The sequence below is a fragment of the Lactuca saligna genome, chromosome 6 (assembly GCF_052625555.1).
Source record: "Lactuca saligna cultivar CGN05327 chromosome 6, ASM5262555v1, whole genome shotgun sequence".
NCBI lineage: Eukaryota > Viridiplantae > Streptophyta > Magnoliopsida > Asterales > Asteraceae > Lactuca > Lactuca saligna.
Window position 1 is genome coordinate 127,955,905 of NC_136422.1, and position 7,327 is coordinate 127,963,231.

Here is a 7,327-nt window from a genome sequence, read left to right on the forward strand (position 1 = left end):
CCTCGAGAATAAAGATATATCCAATGTCGGACAACCTGTTATCTTACCTTCTTCATTCACTGGCGGTGCACATTATATTAGGGGTGTGCATCAAACCGCACAAACCGCATAAACCGCCCACACCGCACCAAACCGCACCGCATAATGCGGTTTAGATCTTTTGTGGTGCGGTTTGCGGTTCGTAATTTCGATAAACCGCACTATATGGTGCGGTTAGCGGTTTTTAGTTTCAAAACTACAGTTCAAACCGCACCGCATATATATATATATATATATATATATATATATATATATATATATATATATATATATATATATATATATATATCGATAACAGTTCGATTTTATCAATAAACCTTATGTAATAGTAAGATTATGCGAGTAACTAAACTGTAATAGTTCATTAAACGTGGATTCTTCAACAAACCACAATTTACATTAGCTCTTGGTAAATTACATTAGCGTTTACAAAGAAATTATGTTATAACTTCACCTCATGAATAAATATATTAGTTGTAAGATGTTGCGATATAATATGTTGAATAAGATGTATAAAGATTTGACAGTATTAAGCAATGACCATAGATATATATGTTCAAAAATATTACAATATAGTATATCTTTAATAAAATATAAAATTTTAATTTAGATCAAACGTTTGAAAATAGATTCAAAGTTTAACAACAAATCAAATTGCAAAAACCGCACTAAAACCGCAAAACCGCCCGCAACAAACCGCACCGCAAACCACGGTTTACACCTTTCGCGGTGCGGTTCGTGGTTTCCAAAAATCTCAAACCGCATATGCGGTGCGGTCTGCGGTTTTGACTGTAAACCGCACCAAACCGCACCGCGAACACCCCTACATTATATGATGCAAAACAACTTTGACGCCATGTCCTTATGTAAATGGTTTGGATATCCTGATTTCTTCATAACCTTTACATGTAATCTAAAATGGCATGAAGTTAAAAAGTTTCTTCATAACACTTCACTGCATCCAGACGATAGACCTGATATCTTATGCAGGTTATTCAAAATAAAGCTTGATGCTTTTATTAAAAACATACGGGAAAATAAAATTTCCGGCATCGTTCAAGCAGGTTTTCAAAGTTGTTGTTTAATTCATTTTTTTATAATGATTTTTTTGTTTCTTAACATTTTTTATTATTTGCAAATATACTTCATCCAATACAAATCACATATTATTTGTCAAATTAATTTGCAGTGGTCTATACAATTGAATTTCAAAACAGAGCTTTGCCACGTAGTCATATTTGTCTATTTATGCATGTTGAATCCAAGCGGCCTAATGTTGAATATATTGATCCGATTATTTCTTGCTGAGATTCCAAATATCAATGAAGATCCAGAGTTGTATTCACTTGTAAGTGAATTCATGATACATGGTCCTTGTGGAGCAGAAAATATGAATTGTCCATGCATGGTTAACAAGCAATGTTGGAAAAATTTTCCAAAGCAATTTTGTAATCATTCTTCAGTTGATGTCAACGATTATCCGTTATATATGAGAAGAAACAATGGATATTTTGTCGAAAAATCAGTTGTTAAGTTAGACAACAGAAATGTTGTTCCATATAACAAATATATGTTGAAAACATATCAGGCATACATTAATGTTGAATGGTGCAATTAGGGATCTTCCATAAAGTATCTTTTAAATATATAAATAAAGGTCCAGATAGAACTACAATTGTTGTTGACATCAACACTGTTTCTCATCAAGAAAAGGTTGTGGATGAAATAAAAGATTATTATGATTGTAGGTATATATTTGCATGTGAAGCATCATGGTGAATATTTAAATATGATGTTCATTACCGATATCCTTCTGTGATGCAACTACCTTTTTCATCTTCCTGATCAACAACAAGTAATATATGTTGCAGACGATGATATTGATGATGTTCTTGAACAACCTTCAATTGCTTCTATATTCACATCTTGGATGGAGCAGAAAATATGAATTGTCCATGCATGGTTAACAAGCAATGTTCGAAAATTTTTCCAAAGCAATTCTGTAATTATTCTTCAGTTGATGTCAATGATTATCCGTTATATATGAGAATAAACAATGGATATTTTGTCGAAAAATCAGTTGTTAAGTTAGACAACATAAATGTTGTTCCATATAACAAATATATGTTGAAAAGATATAAGGCATACATTAATGTTGAATGGTGCAATTAGGGATCTTCCATAAAGTATCTTTTAAATATATAAATAAAGGTCCAGATAGAGCTACAATTGATGTTGACATCAACATTGTTTCTCATCAAGAAAAGGTTGTGAATGAAATAAAAGATTATTATGATTGTAGGTATATATCTGCATGTGAAGCATCATGGCGAATATGTAAATATGATGTTCATTACCGATATCCTTATGTGATGCAACTACCTTTTCATCTTCCTGATCAACAACAAGTAATATATGCTGCAGACGATGATATTGATGATGTTCTTGAACAACCTTCGGTTGCTTCTATGTTCACATCTTGGATGGAATGTAATAAAAAAAATAAAGATGCATGAAAACTTACATATTTTGAATTTCCTACAAAGTTTGTTTGGAAACCTAATGATAGGTTGTGGAAGCCAAGGAAAATTGGACGTTCATTAGGAAGGATTCACTCCGTTTCACCTAAACTTAGCGAAGTCTACTTCTTACGGATTCTTTTAAATAAAGTGAAAGGTCCAAAATCATTTGAAGAAATTCGTACTGTAAATGGTGAAGAATTTCCTGCTTTTCGAGATGCATGTTATGCTTTGGGCCTTTTAGATGACGACAAAGAATACATTGATGCAATTAAGGAAGCAAGTCATTCAGGTTCCCGATGAATATATTCATGTTTAGTTATACTTGTTGTCTTCGTGATACTTTTATGTGCTTGGTAGGGAGGTGAGTGTGGTCGGGGTCCCGTATCTCATCACTAGCTGAGTGTGGACGGGGTTCCATATCTCATCATTAGCATAGTAAGGGCGGGGACCATGATAGGCGAGGCCTTAAGACTGGAACATATAGTATTGTGTATGATTCATTATGTTTGACCAATAGGACCGGGACCGGAGATGAGAGCAACTCAATAACGAAAGTTTATGTTAATTCCTAGACCAGTTCAAATCGGACATATTCTACCAACACTAGGTTGAATCGGTGTGATATATATGGTTTATTGGACTTGGATAATTTATTTTAATTGGGTCCGTTAAAAACAACAAATTTTCAAACAAATTAAACATCTTGATTAATCAAATTATCTAGAATGTACATAACTCGAAGTTTGATGACGCACAACACTATTGGGCACGTCTTTGACGCACACTAGACAACGGTATGAACAACATGTAGACCAATACTTATCAGTTGTTATGTCTATGGTTTTATAATATAAGTTCACTATAGAATGATTTACGTTTATGGATGTCAGATTTTTGGTTTTTATATATATATATATATATATATATATATATATATATATATATATATATATATATATATATATATATATAAGAAATAATAAATAATTATAAATTTAGAAAAATTGGATTGAATCGGTTGAATCGAACTAATCATAAAACGGGTTCAACTAAAAAACCTATTTTTCTAAAAACCTATTTTTTAAAAGAACTTGGAAGGGGTGTTTTTAGGTAATAAAACAATCTTTTATAATGACTTGGAAAGTGGCGTATATTATGAGACCAATTAGATACCCCTTAGAATGTTTTCTAAACCATTTGTAACATTATAGTATTATCACTAATTTTTGTATTCTAGTCCATGGGATGCTTGTATTTTGTCCCATCTAACAACAAAGGAGCTTATGTAAAATCCGACTTAGTGACGGAGGACCCAAAAAGGTTCACCCAAAAATCCTTAATTTGTCGACATACCCCACCACACACGATTAGTGAAATAAGTGTCGATGTAGAGGCTTTTTAACCACAACCACCCTCATTGGCAATTTCGAAAGCCACGTGAAGTCTCTTAACGTGGCTCCTTTAAGCATCCACTCTCCTTTGTCTTCACCAGTTCACCCAACCCTATAAAACCCACCACCTCAAACCCTCATCCTCCACTTCAACCACCACCACCACCAGTACTACTACCACCTTCTCTCCTCCCTCAAAACTTCATATATCTTTTTCCGACATGGCTGCTTCTTCAATATTCATGGTAGCCCCCATCACAGTTTTCAAGAGAAATCCCACATTCTCCATCAGGTGCATGGCACAGAGACCACAAAATGGTGAAACCGAGAGTTCCAAACAAGCAACCACACCAAATATGACCACTCTTCCTCCTCCACCGCCTGCACCGAAGGTCAGCTCGAAGTTCTCTGACGTATTGGCATTCAGCGGACCGGCACCGGAGAGGATCAACGGAAGGTTGGCGATGATCGGGTTTGTGTCGGCGATGGCTGTAGAAGTGAGCAGCGGTCAAGACGTGTTTGCCCAGATCGGCAATGGCGGAGTGGCGGTGTTTGTCGGCACTAGCGTGGTGTTGACGTTAGCGTCGTTGGTGCCGTTGTTTAAAGGAGTGAGTGTGCAGTCGAAGTCGAGTGGACTGATGACGTCAGATGCAGAGCTTTGGAATGGACGGGTTGCGATGTTGGGTCTGGTGGCTTTGGCTTTCACTGAATATGTTAAAGGCAGTGCCCTTGTCTAGTCTAAGCTAAATGTATTACAAACTTTTCTATTACACAATTAAATCTAAAACAGGAAAATATATATTCTTTTGAATATTTATTTGTATCGATTTCCCATATATGGTTCAAATCATGAAAAGCATGTTTTTTTTTATAATATAAAAGAATATAATACATTATAACTAAAACAAATTTTTTGAAGAATGACAACAAATCGTTCACCCTGTATGAATGACACCTAATATTGAATAAAACAACCTAGATTAACAATATAAGAGTCAAAGTATAAAATACTTAAGAGATATTTCATGCTACGATGTCTATTGAAAGGGGTTGGTTAATAAGACACCCTATTTTACCATTTAGACAACCCTAATTAATTTTTGAAATATTTTTATTGGTTGAAATTGCATTGTTTTCCGAAAAAAAATGATTAGAAGAAGTTGATTATAGGTTGACTTTTTATAAAAATGATTATAGGGTGTCTAAGGTGTCTTCTTAGCCCTTTTGAAATCCTAGTTTCACAGCTAGCGTACAAGAAGAGGAAATGTGAGAAAAGTTATTGTTAAGAGTTATTGTTAAGATACATATTAAAAGAAAACTGATCACAAAACCAATTATATTATATAACTAGTAATACGTGAAATGGCCATATTTTGGACCCATCTCCCATAAATCTCTGCCATGCCATAACCCAAAACCCCGAACACATCTACACCACAGACCCTTCTCATACATCTGCCACAAATGAAAATGATCCTAACCCTACCAATCTTGAAGTATCGGTGAACATTGGTGCTGCATCTGAAAACACCACTACTGAAATTGCTGAAACTATAAATGTAGGCGATAGAATTGAATTCCAAGTAAGAGGATGCGAAGATCAATTTAGAAACTTGATCAAAAGACGAGGTGTGATTATAAGTGATCAATGAATATTCTATCTCTCAATATTCGTGGTATAGGGTGTGAGGTGAAAAGAAACTGGGTGAAAGATTTAAAACAACAAAATCATGTGGTTTTCTTAGCTATTCAGGAAACAAAATAATCTGAAGTCAAATAAAAATTGGATAAGGCTGTATGGGGCTCCTGTAACTTTTTAAGTGAAGTCGTTGACCTTATTGGTTTATCTGGTTGCATCCTCTCTATCTGGAACCCCTGTTTCATTAAGACCCTAGACATTATCAAAAACACTAACTTTCTATGGTACCTGGCTGCCCACTAATAGCACTTGTTGGTTTGCAAACGTTTATGCCCCCCAACAACCACAAAGAAAAAAAAAAAAAAAAAGAATTGTTGGTCCACCTTGGAAAATCTAATTGGTTCAGACCCGAATTCTAGGTGGTTTGTTTTTGGAGACTTCAACTGTGTCAGATCACAAGAAGAAAGCTTTCAACAAAAATATCTTTCGAGGCATTAAACTCCCAAATAATGGCCCAACTATATCGCATCTACAGTATGCCGACGATGTGATTTTCCTTGGTTCTTGGTCAATTGGCAATGCCAGAAACTTGATAAGAATTCTTAGATGCTTTGAGTTCTCTTCAGGTTTGAAGGTAAACATGTCTAAAAGCAAATTCTTTGGAATTTCTGTCCGAAACACAAAAATAGAATCTTTTGCTAGAAACTGTTGTTGTTCGATGGGGAAAACTCCTATTTACTTACCTAGGGCTGCCGGTGGGTGCTTCTATGTCCAGGGCCGTACATTGGAATCCGATAATTGACAAGTTCCGATCCAAACTATCAAGATGGAAAGCAACGAATCTATCATTTGGTGGGCATCTCATCCTATGTAAAGTTGTCTTGGGAAGTCTAGGGACACTCTTCTTCTCACTATACAAAGCTCCTGTACGTATGTGTCATAAAAAACCTAGAGAAAATTAGAATGCGGTTCTTTTGGGGTGGTCACTTAGAAAAAAGAAAAATGGCATGGATTGCTTGGGATAAAGTACGTGCTTTCGGGCGTTGAACATGGAGGACTCGGTATAGGCAGCTTAAAAGCTCAAAATCAAGCTCTACTAGTGAAATGGTGGTGGAGATTTAGAACATCGAACAGTTGTACATGACTGGAAGTAATTAAATCCATATATGGTTCATATGGGGGATTTACAAATGTTGCAAGAGCAGTCAGACGTGGAAACTGTTGGTGTAATATTGCAAATCTCCCATAAATGCTCGTTAAAGATGATCTCCAATTCCATGACTTTTTTCAAATTGATCAACATGGATCTAGTGAATGACAATGGACTACAGATCTTTCTAAAAAGTACTCAGTAGCCTCATAGCGCCATTACATCAATAAAAAAGCCTTGCCCAAATCGCCCTCATCTTGGGAATGGAACATACTTGTACCGGGGAAATTGAACGGCTTGGCATGGAAATCTATTCTTATCCATCGGGTCAGGTTACCCTCTATTCGATTCTTCGTTCTCTTTGGTGGTGAGTGGTGCCCCTCTTGGTGGCCCGCCAAACATTTCTGATCCATCCGGTCGGGTTACCCTCTATTTGTGGGTTCAAAAAAAAAAAACAAGATTATTATTAATATTATATAGGGAATTTGACTTACTAAGGTAATTAAGTATTTCAAATGTTCACATATGGGTAATATTGTTTTTTTTGTACTCATTTACCCAACAAACTTGTTTCAGCCGTTCAATA

General features: G+C 35.4%; 1 pseudogene; it reads left to right on the plus strand.

The window, feature by feature from the left end:
* The first annotated feature begins 4,079 nt into the window (after window positions 1-4,079).
* LOC145002163 (early light-induced protein 1, chloroplastic pseudogene) lies at window positions 4,080-4,769 on the plus strand (annotated as a pseudogene).
* Window positions 4,770-7,327: the final 2,558 nt, after the last annotated feature.